We start from the raw sequence: 945 nt of genomic DNA on the forward strand, positions 1-945 counted from the left end.
AATAACAACAACGTAAATGACAAAGTACTTACTGAAGACATAAATGAGAATGGATTATGTGGAATTGACGTACTCTCAGTTGCAAGCCGTCATAAACAAAGAGGAGCATGGAATCAGTTTCTCCTCACTCTGACGTCATTATACTGAATAGTCAAATATACCCACATAAACAAAAAGGAGAATGAAATCCATTTAATTCTCATCACCCTTACTTGGTTGGATCAAAATAGTCCTAAATACTATTAGGGATGCCTTTGCATCGATCCCTCACCTTCAATTATAGGTTGAACAGATATATGCTTTACTATTTTGGACATTATTTATTACTTATTCTCTTTTAGTTTGGTTTCGGTTGTTAATAAAATATCAGCAAACAAAAGAGGAAACCAACAAAAAAAAAATGAACTGAGGAAGAAAGAAAATGACTTTCCTAAGTTGCCCTTTTATAGTAAACTTGTACGGGTGAATTGTGGTTAGTAGTACTTGGGAGCACCAAATTAAGCAAGCATCTTATACTAGCTAGATTCTCCTTTATGACATTTGTAACTATAATTGCCTTGTACTCTTGCATTACAGTTTTAACGTAATAAGTATGAATATATGTAAAGAAAGAAAAATAAAGACATGTAATACTGGACATTATTTGGAAGTTCAACTTTCTGCCTCCTACGTTTGTTTCAATGATTATAAGATTATGCATTTCATATATTTATTGATTACTAGCAAAGGAAAACAATATGATTGGTATATTGATATGGTGATGACCATGGATTTAATAAGCTTCAATGTGGGAGATCGACTATCTCACTGCTGCTCTCTCCACTATTGTTCATACATACAAGAGCATAACAGCAATCTCTGACTCTTTAACAGTGACCTGCACTATCTCATTTGACTCTCTCTCTCTCTCTCTCTCTCTCTCTCTCTCTCTCTCTCAAACTACAC

Source organism: Asparagus officinalis, chromosome 9 (assembly GCF_001876935.1).
Source record: "Asparagus officinalis chromosome 9, Aspof.V1, whole genome shotgun sequence".
In the NCBI taxonomy this organism is placed as follows: Eukaryota; Viridiplantae; Streptophyta; class Magnoliopsida; order Asparagales; family Asparagaceae; genus Asparagus; species Asparagus officinalis.